Raw genomic sequence first — 16,093 nt, forward strand, 5'->3', positions numbered from 1 at the left:
AGTTTGTTTGTGAGAGTGACTCCAAGCAATAGACAGGAAAGGAAAGATTGTGCGGTCGAGTTGGTGTTAACTCCTGGCAACCACGGAGCCATGTGGTTTTCTTGGTAGAGTACAGGAGTAGTTTACCATTGCCTTCTCCGGCACAGTATGAGATGATGCCTTTCAGCACCTCCCTATATCACTGCTGCCTTATATAGGAGTTTCCCATGTTCTGGGAAACACACCAGTGGGGATTCGAACAAACAGCCTCCTGCTTTCTAGGCAGGTTGCTTCCGTGCTGCAAAAATATACTTGTTGCAGTGTTCAGATAGCAGGAAGAATACGTACATTGATCTACAAAATGTCCATTTGCATTTTTAGTTACCTAGAATATTAGAGAAAACCACTTCTGTCTAATTTGTTGCCCCTTAAAGCATGGCACACTAGTTGAATACTTAGTTCACCTATATGGTCAGGGCAGCCCTGACTGAAATGGCTCCAGCCCCTGACAACCAGTACACTGAACAGGAGGCCCAGATCTGGTTTCAGGATCATTCCCATGTCCCTGGCCCAGACCCGATACTTAATGATTTGGACCTAGCCAATTAGTGTCACAGTCCAGGTTTAGGTGGAGGTAAGGATAGCAGTAAATTTTGATCCGATAACTCACTGAAACTGCTCCTGATGATGTGTCAGAATGTCACTGCCTCAACATTGTTCACACCAAGCCCCAGATCCGAACACTAGCATGTGTCTATACACAGGTGTCCAAGCAAACCATAATTGGCTCAAGACACACAGTTTGCCATCTGTGTGCAAAATTCAGACTGCAAAGTTATAGAGGAAATTTTTAAGAAGCTGCCCCACCTTTCTCTTTGAGAGTTACAAAATCCTGAGGTTCAGTTTCTTTTGGTAAAATATTAAGTACACAATTATATTTCAAATGACTGCAGGGCATCCTGAAGCTTTGTTCTGAGACAGACTTCTCAAAAACCATATGACTTAGATGTTTAAAATGCTAGCATAGAGGGGAGCCTCTGTTAGTTTTTCAAAGAATGAAAACGCCAAAAGAAAAGGTTGCCACAAGAGCATGACTTGTAATGTTTTACTTTTTGTGATGTCAAGAACCAAAATATTTCAAAACCCAGATATGGTCACAAGGCAATTTGTAATCATTGTACCAAATAAGTGTAAATCAAATAAACATGGAAGGCTCAGCTGTGCTTTGAAAACATATGAATGCAAAAAGCTGCCTTATTCTGAGTCAGACCATTGGTCCATCCAGCTCAGCAGACTCACCAGTGTTTCAGACAGGGCGCTTTGCCAACTCTACCTGAAGTCACTGACTACAGATTGGAGATGACAGGGATTGAACCTAGGTCTTCTGCACATAAAGCAGATGCTCTATCATTAGAACATAAGAACAGCCCTGCTAGATCAGGCCCAAGACCCATCTAGTCCAGCATCCTGTTTCGCACAGTGGCCCACCAGATGCCACCAGAAGTCTACAAGCAAGAGTTGAGGGCATGCCCTCTCTCCTGCTGTTACTCCCCTGCAACTGGTACTCAGAGGCATCCTGCCTTTGAGGCTGGAGGTAGCCTATGGCCCTCCGACTAGTATCAATTGATAGACCTCTCCTCCATGAAGTTATCCAAACCCCTCTTTGGGCTTCATCTCCTCCCCATCTGGTCCTCTACTGTGCAATGAACAAATCATACTAGGCAGGAAGAGAATGGATATTATTGTGGTAACTGTAAATATAAATATAATTACAGGCACACATGCTTTGCAACAAATCCCTTGATGATCTCTCCCAGCAGTTTCATACAGATGTTAAAAAGCATTGGAGACAGAATGGAGCCCTGCGGGACCCCATATAATAGTCTCATTTTGAAGAGCAACAATCTCCAAGTGACACCATCTGGAACCTATCTGAGAGGTAGGAGCGGAACCACTGCAAAGCAGTGCCTCACTCCCAACCCCTTCAGGCGCTCCATAGCCAATGGTATTGAAAGCCATGGTGTACTATGGTTAATTGTACTGAAAGCCACTGAAAGATCCAGGAGGACCGACAGAGTCACACTCCCCCCATCAATTCCTAATTGGAGATCATCCAACAGGCTGACCAAGGCCATCTCAACTCCATAGCCCACCTAAAAACCCATTTGAAGTGGGTCCAGATAATCTGCTTCTTCTAAGACTGACTGGAGCTGAGACACCACCACCCTCTCAATCAACTTGCCCAACCATGGGAGGTTGGAGACAGACCTATAATTGCCTGAGGGTTCTTCAACAGTGGTCTAATAATTGCCTCCTTGAAACAAGAAGGCATCCTGCCATTCCTCAGAGAGGCATTAATGATCTTAACAAGACCTTCTCCAATAACCTCTCTGCTGGGTCTATAAAACATGTTGAGCAAGCATCAAGAAAACAGGTACTAAGGCAAAATTCCCAAGCAGCTTTCCCACAACCTCAGAAGTCACAAACTGCAATTGACCCAATTTAACCATACAAGGGGAGCTGCTGGACACCTCCACAGTAGAATCTGAAGTAAATTTAAAGTCTAGTTCAGCTCGAATACAAGACATTTTATCTGCAAAAAAACCCTCATTAAAAACAACATAACGGGTAACTGATGGATCCAAATTCTCACTCAAAGGAGGAGGGGCATGTACTAGCCCTATCACAACCCTAGACAACTCCACTGGATGTGAGCTTGACTGCTTCTTTTCTGCACGCACTGCCAGCGCATAGATCTTCAAATGTGCTCTGTGTTGTAATCCATTGGATTAAAGAAGAGTCTTTCTCAACTTGCACTCTAGCCACCTACCTTGCTGCTTCAGGTGCCATATTTCTGTATATCAAGGGGCTAATTTAGAAGCAGGTCAGAGAAGGTGCTTAGGGGCAATGATGTCTACTGCCCTAGTAAGTTCATTATTCCAAGTCTGATCCAGGGCATCAACATAATTTCTGGCAGAATCAACCTTAAAGCCTTCCAAGGCTTCTTGGAATCCTAATGGATCCAGTAACCTTTTCGGGCAGACCATCCTAATAGGTTCTTCATGTAGGGGAAGAATGGCAGTTCGGTCCCCAAATAGCAGAGCAAAACCAATTTGGTGAGTAAGCAGCAAAGCAAGAGGTCTTCAGACTGTTCTTTAGGACTGAAGAACAACAAGGATTTATTTTATTGAAAGGAGGTTACAAATGAATGTGAAAAAGCCTGCAGCTTAATTTCAGCTGTAGCTCATGGCTGAATAGAGTGACCAAAACAAACAGCCAACTCTGCAGAGACAAAATGGAGACTAACACTGGAAGAAGAAAGAGGGGAGGAGTCTAGCACCTTTATCCATGATGACCCTACCCCCCAACCCCAGTGCTCACTATGAGACATTGCAGCTGAGAGCTGATGCTGCTAGGGTCCTAGCTCCAACACTTTAACCCTGTAGAGGAGGGTTGTGGCTGTGACTCCAACCTTAACCAGATGTTGGTCCATCCACGACAATGGAGAAATCACAGGAGTCTCCACTGTTAGGCAGCAGGGTGAACAGTACACCAACAGAAGTCCCAGTCTATCCTTGGCCTCCAGGCCCAATAGAATTCATGTTTGCAATTCCATTATAGTTTTGATAATGCTAAGTCATTCTTTTTTTTTTACTCCTTTAAAGCTTTCCACCCTCACCTCTGACTCATCTTTCCATCGCTTTTTCCTTTGACCTTTTAAGTCATTATTTGAATATATTTATTTTAAAAACCTAGTTCATGACATGTACGCATCCCTGTAGCAGGGAATTTTATAACCTAGTTTTCAATTCTTATCAGGATAATCACCCTCCATGATTGCCAGCATTTAATCCTGGTAACAGCTATCCGATAGATGTTCTTATATTTGGTTAGCTGTGTTATTAAAATGTTAGAAGCAATTGTAAAGAAACAGGTAGTGCTCAGAGACTGACTGAAAAGATCATATGATGATTTAATGTTTCATAAGCTTCCATGAGTGACAACCTACTTTGTCAGGTGCTGGGTTTGTACTGGAGAAACAGAATAAAATGGGCTGTTGAAAAGAGAGCCTGGAAACTTTCTAAGACATTACCTTTGCTGTTCTTCCTCAGCATTTGATAATCAGAAGTATATTGTCTCTGGCAATAGAAGTTTTGTTTAATATTGTGACTCATCGCTGCTAATGAATCTATCCCTTACAAATTTGTCTAATCCTTTTAGAAGCTAAACATAGGATGATTACCACTTTTGTAGACTGAATTCTAGAAGTCAATTATATGCTATGTGAATAAATAAAATAAGAACGAACAAGTGTTGATGACTCATGTACTGAGCACAATGTTTTAAAAACCCAGACATTGGTCCAGACGCATGAAATATATGCATGCCAGTACAGCAGCTCTTGGGATGCACAATACTAGCATCCAGTTGCTCTATGTATAGGCCACTGCATGGGTAAGAGCCTTTTAAAGGTTACGCCCAACACACAGTGTGCTAACCTTAGATAGCAGCCAGAAGCCATTCTTAGATTGGCCCAATGAAGGAGAGCCCCCACCCACCCAATTATCATTGGCTGCCATGCTTCCTGGTGGCCATTTTGTGGGATGACCTATAGGGAGTGAAGAACACCAGGTAAAAACTGGCAGTCATATCTGGATGAGCTTTCAGTGAGAGGGTGGGATAATTGATGTTAATTATTTGTTGTGAGTCACCTTAAAGGGCTAGAAAAGTGGGATACAAAAAATTAATAAATACATATATTTCAATCATCCCTTAGTGAGTTGGAAATGAGGTTGTAATAAAATTACTTAAATTGAAAAGGCCAAAAGAAAAACAAGAGAAAAGAAAGGATGAAATCCTGTCCCTTTCGTCTCAACATCTTGTTTCAATCCTAATTATTGCTGAGTTTGGTACTGAATATATTGAAACGTCACATCAAGGTACCTTTAGGTGAAGGCAAGTTAGTGATAGCATCAGACGATTCTCAAAATCCATTTCTCTTAGGAACACAAAATCCAGCAATTTGCATTTGAAAACAAAAGCAGGACAGCGTTTACTGCCAGTCCTTCAAGACACTAGGGATTTCTTTTTTTAAAAGATATAAGATTAATGAACTCCTTCCAATGTGGAAATTAATTCTAGACACTGTTGCCAGAGCACAGGCCCTGCAGCCAAGCTGTTTGCTGAGGAGCTCTTTGGCAGCCAGGATGAAGGAATGTTCCTCAAGTGATACAGAGACAGCAGAGCCACTCTGCTATTCTAGCCTCGGGAACAGAGAAGCTTCCATGCCAACACCTCCCTGAAGAAACTAGAAGGGAGGGGGAAAGAGAAAGGCACTCCACAGCTGGCCTGCAGAGCAAAGCAGAAGCATCTCTTATCTCGACACCAAAAGAAGAGAGGAAGAAAGTCTCGTGGAAAATGCCAGCAACATAAATATGCCTAAAATAGAAAAAAAGTATTTTAGAAGCCTCCGGTTTAAGAAGAGATTTAAGGTGCTTAATATTTTCTCTCATGTTCTAAAAAGCATGGACATTGCAAGCTAAGGTGGTTGCCTTAATTTTTGCACCACGTAAGCAGCAAACACTTTGCGCCGTCTCATATTATCCTGGCTGTACAAATTAGGCTCTTGGCACCCACACTTGCCTTGGTCTTTCAGCTCGACGTGGAGCTGCGGAGGAATGCATCCAGTCAGAAATCCAACAAGTGCAGCATCTCCAATCACTTGCTAGGGATGCGCCTGGTGAATTTCTACCTTATGCATCTCTACAAACCACTGTCCTTCTCAAAAATGCCACCAACCATAGAAAGGCAGAATGCAGGTAGAAATCCAGCAAGTCCACAATCTATCCACAACAAGGCGTAGCAAGGTTCCTGGTGGCCAGGGGACAAAGTTAGGCAGGGGGTCCCCTGAGCCAAAACACCCCATTAATTACCTTGGGGGGGGAATCACCACTGTTGCGCCTTTGCTGCACCACTGCCACTACTTCACATCTTCACCACCAGGAGAGCAGCAGTGGTGGGAGGACTTCTTCCTGGCTTCACTAGCGGCTGGCCCGTGGGCTTCCCTTCTTCCGAACAGCACTTCTGCGCTGTTTGAGTATGGAGACCATTGTGACGGGCTGCTGAACAGGCATGCTGTTCAGTGGAAGGGAAGCCCGTGCACCAGCGATAGTAGGGGAGGAAGCCCACCTGCCACCACCACTTCCCCAGTGGTGAAGATGGGAAGTAGCGGCGAAAGCAGTGGGGTGGCGGTGGCAGCAACTCATGGACAAGGGTGGGGGACTGCCCTTGGGGGCCTCTCAAACCAAGTGGGCCCAAGTGCAACTGTCCCCACTTGTCCAATGGAAGCTCTGCCCATGATTCACAATCATTTAAAGGAGCAGGGAGAGCAAAGGGGAGGGGATCTTATCCCCTTCCCCTCATGCTGCTAATGTTTCAATCTTTGACGTTGTCCCACCACTAAATATAAGGAAAGGGTGCTCTGGCAGAGAGGGGACAGAGAACCTCCACAAGCTCAGAAGAATTCTCAGAGCTCAGCAAGGTTCACCCCCTGTGATGTAAGAATTCTTCTCGAGACCTGAGCTTGGTGAACTCCATCAGCATCCTCAATGTTGATGGTTAGTACTAGAGTGTAACAACTGTGCACAAAACTACATCATACAATGGGCCCAATTTTGCAAACTCAGAGTCCAGGGCATTGATGTCATCACCTGCATTTTGTCAGGTCACCAGCAACAGATCAAGGCATACATGGTTCCAGTTGCACTGACTGTGCAATAGCACAGAACACCAAGATTAAGGAAGAATTTGGATTAATCAGTCAGTCTCGCTAGTCCAAATTCTTCCTTATTCTGGTGGAGTTCTGTGTTATTGTGCAGTCAATGTAACTGGAACAAGGTACACTTTGATCTTTAATGTTTTGCTAGCGACCTGACAAAATTCAGGAGTATATTACACATTACGAAATTATAAACTAGCAAATATTACAAATTGTAACTGACCAAAATAAGGGAGGGGGGCATTTTTTATATTCGATTTTGTTCTATGCTTTGGGGGCAGTTGTCAGAAAAGAAGGGCCAACTCTGGAACTGTCCTCCTCAGATGCCTTTTTTAAAAAAGTTGTACACCTGAGATAAACAGCTTTTTAACCAGGATCTGTCTCCAGACCCCACAAAAGTACTTGGCTTTATCCATTGACTTGCCCTAAACTTCAAGACTCTGCTCACAGCTCCCCCCACAAAAAAAAAATTACTAGGCTGTGCATCTGGCTTTACTCTCACACCCACTTTGGGACTCATCCCCAGGTTCCGCTCAGGATGCAAAAGTGTTGATTTTAAGAGTTTGCAACCATAGACATCTATCATATATTTTAAGCACTGAAACCTGTGGACCTACACAGAGCTTAAATGAAAGAAATCTCTCCATCTTTTGTTTATTTCGTGACAATCCAGCAAGTAGATTGAAATAAATAGTTATGTGCACTCATGCCTTTATCTGAAATAAAATATCCAGCCAAGATTATCATTATAAATGTCCTTGGTTTGTTTTGTTAATGCAGGTTTCTTTGTGTCTGGAAAAATGTTCTTGCTCTAATTCCAAGTATTATTTAGAAACCCATAATCTGTAGAAGATTTCTAAAACCCACTCTGAAGTCTCAAGTGTCCAACCTCTAATTTGCCATTTTATTAAAACAGCTTAAGCAAATGCTTCAGTCAAGCCAATGATCCAGCTAGCAGGGGTGCTGTCAGAGGATACACACAGGGAACAGTTCAGTTTTGGGAAGTTCCACGCCATTTCTCATGCTGACATTACACCACTTACACTGCAACTAAGCTAAATGCCTTACTGTATTACTGCACTACTATTTCAATAGGACTATTTAAAATGTGTTTCAAACTTAAAAGTGCTGCGCAAGAACAACCCCCTTTCCCTTCAAGGAATTTTTACAGTTGAAGTCTTACCGAAGTGAATGTGATCTCTGCCAACAAAACACTCTACACATAGGTAACATTTGACAACAAATATTTTCTGCTCAGAGTTCTGAGCTTGGGACTTATGCATGTGCGTGAGAGATATAGGAGAAATGGTTCTGGTATCTATGCCAAATGATGGAGCTTTTCCTGCAAATGCAAAAATAGACTCAATCAAGTCAGGTTCTGAAGAGCTTTGGCTGTTTAATGCCAATGTTAGGCTCCCCTTTGTCTTACCTGGCAAGCATCACTACTACTACCTACAGAATACAGTGGTCCATGTCCAAGATTCTGCTGCAATAATGTGCAAGATGCAGATACAGCAAATCCTTTTTCCTAATGGTTTCAGCTGCAAAATCTGTTGTCTTCATCAGCAGTTGGCAAATGTGAGAAACCAAGGAGGAGTAATAAGCATTCTTGTTAAAATGTGGTAATGCCAACACATTCTTTGCTTTAATTTATGTGCTAAATTTGCTCATCTGAAATCTCTTAATGGGTTTTGGGAAATGGAGAACCATTACAAATACATCAGCCGATTTGTTTTCTTGTACTATGCTACTGTTAGAAATATATTCAGAAGATGTAGGCACAACCATGGCAGTTTATCTTCTTGATGCTCCTGCCCTTCTGTTGTTTTATTATTGCTGCAGCTTGGTTCATTTGTGGATCTTTTTACCTGTTCAGAAGACAAACGTTGACTTCAAGTGGAAACATTTCAAGATGTGCCAGATTCAAACTGTGACTTCAACCTACATTTGGAACTTGGTTCATTTAGTTGAATGTTACAAGCGATGCACGATTTATAGGGATGGCTACAGAGGATGATTGACTGCATGGCAGCTGCTTATAATTTCACTATGAGGCATGTTCAATCATGTGAATAGCTGATCTTGTAACATCTGGCCAAGTGGTAAGGCAAACATGTACTTCACCCCATAGCTGATTAGAAATAGCAGAGGAGATGTGGTAATATTCGTTCATCACATAGTTCGATGCACCAGATGACTTGTTCCCCAAATGGCCACATGCACCATGTGGCAGGAATAAGTGGGTTCTGTGAAATAAATGATCATTGGTACTCATTTAACAGAAACCGGCCTAGCAAATCTGTTTCTGGACTATACCACATCAGACTGCAAGTGGAAGACAGCGTGACTGAAAGTATCTACATATTTTTAAAAATGCATACATAAGGGGAAAGAGTTCTAAATTCGGCTTCTCCCTGATATGCTAGTTTTGTATATGCAGGGATTTCCCCTCCCCCCTCTGGGGCAGCATTCAACTATGCAGTCCCTGCCTGCACTCTTAAGTCACTGCCCAGCCCCTATTGGTTCATCAAATCACCTGGGGTGAAATGTTTCAATATCGAATATAAGAACATAAGTATATTAAGAACAGCCCTGCTGGGTCAGGCCCAAGGCCCATCTAGTCCAGCATCCTGTTTCATACAGTGGCCCAGCAGATGCCACTGGAAGCCTATAGGCAGGATTTGAGGGCATGCCCTCTCTCCTGCTGTTTCTCCCCTGCAACTGGTACTCAAAGGCATCCTGCCCTGAAATTATCCAACCCCCCCTTAAAGCTATCCAGGTTGTTGGCTGCCACCACATCTTGTGACAGAGAATTCCACAAGTTGATTATGCATTGTGTGAAAGAGTACCTCCGTTTAAAGTAAAGTGTGCTGTCAAGTCGATTTCGACTCCTGGCACCCACAGAGTCCTGTGGTTTTCTTTTGGTAGAATTCAGGAGGGGTTTACCATTGCCTCCTCCCACGCAGTATGAGATGATGCCTTTCAGCATCTTCCTATATTGCTGCTGCCCGATATAGCACTAGCAGGAATTCGAACCGACAAACTTCTGCTTGTCAGTCAAGCATTTCCCTGCTGTGCCACAAACCTCTGTTTGCTGGTCCTAAATTTCTTGGCAGTCAATTTCATGGGATGACCCCTGGTTCTAGTGTTATGTGAGAGGGAGAAGAATTTCTCTCTATCCACTTTTTCTATACCATGCATGATTTTATAGACCTCTATCATGTATCCCTGCAGTAACCTTTTTTAAAACTAAATAGCCCCAGGTGTTGTAGCCTTGCCTCATAAGAAAGCTGCTCTAGGCCCCTGGAGCCATTGGTTCTGGCTACTGCATGGATGGTGCCAGAGGTGGCATCAAAATAAAATACTAATAATAATAACAATAAATAATAACAATAAATAATAATAATAATAACAATAATAGCACAAGAACAAGCACTAAGAACAAATGCAATAAGAGCAAAAGTCGAAAAATCCACAACAAACAGCAAGTGCCGCCTTTGTAAAGAAGCAGATGAAACAGTGGACCACCTAATCAGCTGTTGTAAAAAGATCACACAGACTGACTACAAACAAAGGCATGACAAAGTAGCAGGGATGATACACTGGAACATCTGCAAAAAATACAAGCTACCTGTAGCCAAAAATTGGTGGGACCATAAAATTGAAAAAGCGGTAGAAAATGAAGATGCAAAAATATTATGGGACTTCCGACTACAAACAGACAAAAATCTGCCACACAATACACCAGATATAACTGTAGTCGAGAAGAAAGAAAAACAAGTGAAAATAATCAACATAGCAATACCAGGGAATAGCAGAATAGAAGAAAAAGAAATAGAAAAAAATCACAAAATACAAAGATCTACACATTGAAATTGAAAGGTTGTGGCAGAAAAAGATAAAAATAATCCCAGTGGTACCTGGCGTCCTAGGTGCCATTCCAAAAGACCTTGAAGAGCACCTCAACACCATAGGGGCCACAGGAATCACCATCAGATTTCACAGATTTCAATGTAATTTCATTTGGCAATTACAAAAAGCAACTTTACTGGGAACAGCCTATATTCTGCGACGATATCTATAACAGCAACAACATTGATAATAAAATTCAGCAATTCCAGGTCCTTGGGAAGGACTCGATGTGTGGATAAAACAAACCAGTCAATAACACCTGTCTGTCTATGTAAACAACAACAACAACAACAATAATAAGTTGGGGGAGGGCGAAAGAGCATTTATGGGTGGGAGAGCGGCATCCCACATATTTCTGAAACAGAAATGGGGGATGGGGCAAACCACTTTTCTGGTGGGGCACTTGCCCCTGCCCCTTCTTGGAGCCACCCTTGGGTGGTGCTGCAGTGAGGTAGAGGGCATTCCCTCTACCTGGGAGCTGCTGTGGGGACACAGGGAGTAAGGCCCCTGAGCCCTGCTGCCAGAGTCCCTGGCTCAAGTTTTCTGGTGCCATATACTGCCCAGTCATACTGCCCACAAGCTGCTTTACCACCTCATCTGAATGGATGGCCCTATTAACTTCAGCTGAATTTAATATAGTGTTTCAAGAACCCTTCTCAAAATACATGTAAGGATCTGGACAGTATTATTTTCTTATAATTAAATATAGATTTACTGGCTATGCTTATACTCATTTCAGATTAGACATTGATGACAGAGCAGTTAACAAGAGCAGATAAACAAGTGTTGCATTTGCATATTGCTATGTCAAAATCTAACCTCCTTTTAATGCCACCAATTAGGTATTAATCACGTTTTTCATGTGATTGTGACTGCTCAGTAACTGAACAAAAATAGTCCTTCATAAACAAATTTAAATTTTATTTTAAGAAACATTTTGATGCCAAAACTGTTAGAGCTTCTATGATACAGAGAGTGACTTTAAAAAACAAACAAAAAAAACAGCCATGAAATGAATCCACAGGCAGCTTTAGCTCCTCCTATGTTTCTAAATTGCCTTAGCAGCATGAATGGAAATCTGATGTGATAAAGTCAGGGGTGGGGGTGTACATTTGATTACCTTTACACTTCCCTTTTGCACATAGCAACATCCTTTAGTGCGTTGTGAAGACTTGGGAAAAGTGCCGTGGAAGAAAGGGAAGAGAGCTGGTCTTGTGGTAGCAAGCATGAATTGTCTCTTTTTCTAAGAGGGGTCTACCCTGGTTGCATTTGAATGGGAGACTACATGTGAGCACTGTGAGCAATTCCCCTTAGGAGATGGGGGCCCACTCTGGGAAGAGCACCTGCATGCTTGCATGCCCAAGATTCTAAGTTTCCTCCATGGCGTCTCCAAGATAGGACTGAAAGAGACTCCTGCCTGCAACCCTGGAGACGCCGCTGCCAGTCTGTTTAGACAGTATTGAGCTAGATGGACCAATGGGTCTGACTGGGTATATGGCAGCTGCCTATGTTCCTATGAAATCTTTTGGCACTCAATTTCCAGCCATTTGAGTTGACACTTAAGGAACAGAACAATGAGACATGGGAGATTCATGACTGGATTATGGCTCAGAGGTTGTTAATTTGATTGGGCAGTCGTGCAGGGAGAGGGAATGCCTACTCCTTTCACCTTGTGTTGTTTTTCTGTTCTAATCTCTCCCCTCAAGCTGCTGCTGGTCCCATTGGGAAAAAGATAAAGGCATCATACAAATACCTGTATGTCTGCCTAAGGGGCTAATAGCAACCTGAGGAGAGATTTAAATCAGGGAAACGGCACAAGGGGAAAGTAACCCCACCCCTCCCTCGGCACCAGTGTTCTGTGGTGAAGGCAGAGGAAGGAAGGAACATATGAGACCGGAGTTCCTTGACTGCACATTATTCAGAGCCAAACCATGTTTCAGTGTTACATCTGAACCACCAGCCCTCTTTGGTAATCTGGTTAGTTTTGTGAACTTATTTGCTAGACCCTGGTGGCGCAGTGGTAAAACTGCCGCCCTCTAACCAGAAGGTTGCAAGTTCAATCCTGACCAAGGGGCTCAAGGTTGACTCAGCCTTCCATCCTTCCGAGGTCGGTAAAATGAGTACCCAGAATGTTGGGGGCAATATGCTAAATCATTGTAAACCACTTAGAGAGCTTCCAGCTATAGAGCGGTATATAAATGTAAGTGCTATTGCTATTGCTAGACTGTACTAATAGTATAATGTTTGGACAGCATCACATCAGGGCTTGTGTTACTGTACATGCAGGGGCATCGCTATAATTGAACAAATGGGTTCAAAGAACCCGGGCCTCCCAGCTCCTGAGGGCCCTCCAGCTCCACCCCCTCCCTATTTTCTTCATGATCTCCCTCATTCTGAGGGGCCACTGGTGAGAGGGGCAAACACAGGCTTCCTCTCCCCCTAGCTATGCCCCTGTGTACATGCCCAACTCTGACTCACTCATTTACCAGAAAGACAGAACTGGGTTGTAAGTGAATAGAAGATGCAAGGGGCCACATTAGACATGGCAGCTGAAAGGAGAGCAGGACCACTGAATTTCTTGTATTGCAGTTGCTCTGTTTAATTACAGCTTTCTTAGTCTTTTGAATTCAGTAGTGGTGGATTAATCTACAATACATTTTAAAGATTCCTTCCATCAGCAATTAGATATTGTCTACTTCCTAATATAGAGCTTAAAATACCCAGATTGATAAATTTGACTTTGGTATATTTTGCACCTAACAATTCATCTAGCAGAACCTTGCAAATACATTAAAAATATTACTAGCCCCCTCCCCCTCACACACACATTGCTAACCTGAGAGCTGATCTTGTGGTAGCAACCCTTTGCTAAGCAGGGTTCACCCTGGTTGCATATGAATGGGAGACATGTGTGAGCACTGTAAAATATTCCCATTAGGGGATGGGGCCACTCTGGGAAGAGCATCCGCATGCAAAAGGTTCCAAGTTTCCTCCCTGACATCTCCAAGATAGGGCTGAGAGAGATTCCTGCCTGCAACCTTGGAGAAGCCACTACCAGTCTGTGCAGACAATACTGAGCTAGATGGACCAATGATCTGACTCAGTATATTTATTTTTATTTATTTATTTATTTAACGTATTTCTATACCGCCCAAAACTTACCTCTCTAGGCGGTTTACAACCAGATAAAAACAAAAGTAAAACATTAGTTAAAAACACAAACAAGAAATTTAAAAACACAATTAATTAAAAAAAAAATCTAAAACATTTTAAAAAATCAAAACAATATCAATTAAAAGCCTGGGTGAACAGATCAGTCTTTAAGGACTGTTTAAAAGCTGTCAGAAATGAGGAGGCTCTTATTTCACTAGGGAGCGCATTCCAAAGCTTCGGGGCAGCAACGGAGAAGGCCCGTCCCTGAGTAGCCACCAGACGAGCTGGTGACAAATGCAGACGGACCTCTCCTGATGATCTCAATGGGCTGTGGGGTTTATGACGAAGAATACATTCTCTTAAATACCCAGGGCCCAAGCTGTTTAGGGCTTTATAGGTTAGAACCAACACCTTGTATTTTGCCCAGAAACATATTGGCAGCCAGTGTAACTCCTTCATTACAGGAGTAATATGGTCTCTCCTGGATGACCCAGAGACCAGCCTGGCTGCCACATCTGTACCAACTGTAGTTTATGGACTACGTACAGGGGCAGCCCCACACAGAGCACATTGCAGTAAACATGTCTGGAGGTGACCAGGAGATGTACTACTGTTCTGAGGCAATCTATCTCAAGAAAGGGGTGCAGCTGGCATATCAGCCGAAGCTGATAGAAGGCACCTCTGGACACTGCCTCAACCTGCGACACCAGGGAGAGACTTAGATCCAGAAGCACCCCCAGACTGCGTACCTGTTCCTTCTGGGGAAGTGTGACCCCACCCAGAACAAGCAGATCAAAATTGTCTCCCGAGTTTCGACCCCGCACAATGAGTACCTCTGTCTTATCTGAATTCAGTCTCAGTTTGTTATTCCTCATCCAGCCCATTACCAATCCCAGACAGGCATTTAGAGAGGTTATGCCCTCTCCCAACGATGCTAACATGGAGAAATAGATTTGGGTGTCATCAGCATACTGATAACACCCTGCAGCAAATCTCCTGATGATCTCTATGAACGTATATAGTATATGGCAGCTTCCTGTTTTCCTAACCTGCCTGCCAACACATACAATACCTATGTCAGTCACATTTGTCTTAATAGAGGAGAAGGAGAAGGATAACCTTTTAGAAAAAGTCCCTACCTGGCCAGATGAAGATGATTCTTATCACAGGTGACTAGGCAAGTGTGTGTTTGCAAACCTGGTCTAGTATGAGTAGTGTCAGAAACAATTCAGATGAATAGCCACACTCCCCATACACTGTTCACTCTAACAGGGATTCCCAGATGGTGTTCACTACAACTCCCAGAATCCTCAGCTGCAGTGGCCTTTGACTGGGGATTCTGAGAGTTGTAGCCAAAAACATCTGGGAATCCCTGTTAGAGGGAACACTGTCCCCATAGACTGCTAATAGAAATTGGTCATCCAAATCCCTAGGAAACCTGTGAATATCCTAATCTAATATTCTCATATCAGTTTGTATTATACTCCATGACTATTTTCTTGCATAATATAACGAGGAGAGCTTTTAATAATTCAGAGTGCGTTTCGGTATCTGAAGTTTCTTCTCCTATGTATAGAACAAACTAAAATGTGCTTTAGTGATTTGGCTGAAAATGTGCAAGAGCTATTTCCCGCTCTTGTAATCCAGAGCATGATATTGGAGAGGCATATGCAGCATATGTGCCAAAGAATATTTAAGCCTTGAGCAGTATATCTGTGCAGATACATTTCCATTTCAACAGAAGTAAATAACTAAAAGTCCGGTTAACTCATGTAAACCTTCTCAGGCCTTCTCAAATTGCCAAGAAGAAATCAGAATTAACAGAAAATAGGAGTGTTTGCTTAGAACAACTAGGGATGTTCATGGAATCAGCAGGGGCCGATTTGAAGGCGGGAGGATAACTTTAAGGGTGGGAGAGGGTGCGTTCCCCACACACACACATTTCCCCCACCGATGCTTGCTAAAAAACCCGGTCCAGCAGGACAGCAGCATACCTCCTGTTGGGAATTCTCTCTGGTAAGAGATACCCTTCTAATATAGCAGAGTGGACAGAGGCACAACACAGCGGAGTCTGCCCAGGCATGTGTGTATGCTAAGAGTAAAATAACTTGGAGCCAGTTCATAGTTTCAAATCGATATGAGTCTTTATCAGTGAACTCCATTTTAGATAGTACAGTGGAGAGATAGGATCTAGCTAGCTAGCTGGATGCACATGGATGCATCTCTGCTCACATGGTGCAGGGAGACAGAAGCTTGAATGTTGCAAGGGAG

The 16,093-nt window shown here is 43.1% G+C and overlaps 1 protein-coding gene across 12 annotated transcripts in view; it reads right to left on the bottom strand.

The window, feature by feature from the left end:
• Positions 1–16,093, bottom strand: part of CTNNA3 (catenin alpha 3) — a 1,115,062-nt gene that overhangs the window by 397,675 nt on the left and 701,294 nt on the right. The window contains exon 1 of one of the 12 annotated variants that reach the window (XM_053307754.1): positions 14,962–14,981. The exons of the other annotated variants lie outside the window; for them this stretch is intronic. The gene's annotated coding sequence lies outside the window, so the exon portion shown is untranslated. Of the gene's footprint in view, positions 1–14,961; positions 14,982–16,093 lie in introns of those variants that run through there. 12 annotated transcript variants of the gene reach the window in all.

This window comes from Hemicordylus capensis, chromosome 3 (assembly GCF_027244095.1).
Source record: "Hemicordylus capensis ecotype Gifberg chromosome 3, rHemCap1.1.pri, whole genome shotgun sequence".
In the NCBI taxonomy this organism is placed as follows: domain Eukaryota; kingdom Metazoa; phylum Chordata; class Lepidosauria; order Squamata; family Cordylidae; genus Hemicordylus; species Hemicordylus capensis.